The 1223-nt window shown below is 28.3% G+C and overlaps 1 pseudogene; it reads right to left on the reverse strand.

The window, feature by feature from the left end:
- Window positions 1–476: 476 nt before the first annotated feature.
- Window positions 477–662, reverse strand: LOC144251325 (small nucleolar RNA U3; annotated as a pseudogene).
- Between the last annotated feature and the right edge of the window lie 561 nt (window positions 663–1223).

Raw genomic sequence — 1223 nt, forward strand, 5'->3', positions numbered from 1 at the left:
TTGAAATTTATTTGTTTTATGACCTAGCATAAGATGTACCTCCATGATTATTCTTTGGACATTGGAAAGAATTTATCTTCTGCAATCAATGCACAACTCCTATAATTTAAAATAATTCAACAGTGGTGTTCAGATATTCTACATATTTATCAATGTTTTCCTGTTTTATCAATTACCGAAAAGACTGCTAATATCTCTAATATGACTGTGAATTTGTTACTTTATTCCTTTACTTGGTCAACATTGCCTTATATATTGGGAAGACATCTAATTTGGTGTATATAAGTATATAATTGGTATTTTTAATTTTATGCAATCTATTTTTTTCTTTAGTAAAATATTCCTGCCCATAAAATTTCATTCTGTCTTATATTCACATGCCCACTCTTTCTTATGGATAGTGCTTCCCTAACACTGATTTCCATTTAATTATTTAAAACCTATTTATAACTTCATATATTTTTTTAATAACAAAAACCACCCAGACAGTATTCTCTCCCTCTTAATCTCTAAAGAGAATTAAGAATAATCATCAATGGCAAAAGGCAGTTGCAGTAATGCAACACCTAGAGCCAGCTTCACACTCAGGAGAGAACACTAAACTCCTCCTCGTGGTTTCTGGTACTCTACATGATCAGAGAAACTTCCCTAGTAACATACTATAGAACATGGGAGGATTAGATGAATTTTAGATAGAGAAGAGGGGAGGGAGGGAAAGGTAGGGGGCAGGGTGTTAGTAAGGATGATGGAATATGATTGACATCATTATCCAAAGTACATGTATGAAGACACAAATTGGGTGTAAACATACTTTATATAGAGAGATATGAAAAATTGTGGTATATATGTGTAATAAGAATTGTAATGCAAAAAAAAAACAAGTACATGTATAAAGACAAGAAAAAATAATAAAAAGAAAGGATCCCTGAAAGTATAGTCTTTATAACTTCATATTTAAAGTCCATCTCTTTCTGTCAAAATATTTTGTCTTGTTTTTTGACCCAGTCTGAAAATATATGCATTTGAATGGAATATCAGTTCATTTATTTTTAATATTATTATTTAAAATAATAATATTATTTTAAATAATATTAATTATATTAAAGTATATTATTTTGTCTTTTTTTTCTAAATAATAGTTTTCCTATTATTACTACTTTTCTGCCTTATTTTGGGTTAATAAAATTGTGTTATTAATAAATTTTATTTCTCGCATTATCTTT

Source organism: Urocitellus parryii (genome assembly GCF_045843805.1).
Source record: "Urocitellus parryii isolate mUroPar1 chromosome 13 unlocalized genomic scaffold, mUroPar1.hap1 SUPER_13_unloc_10, whole genome shotgun sequence".
NCBI lineage: Eukaryota > Metazoa > Chordata > Mammalia > Rodentia > Sciuridae > Urocitellus > Urocitellus parryii.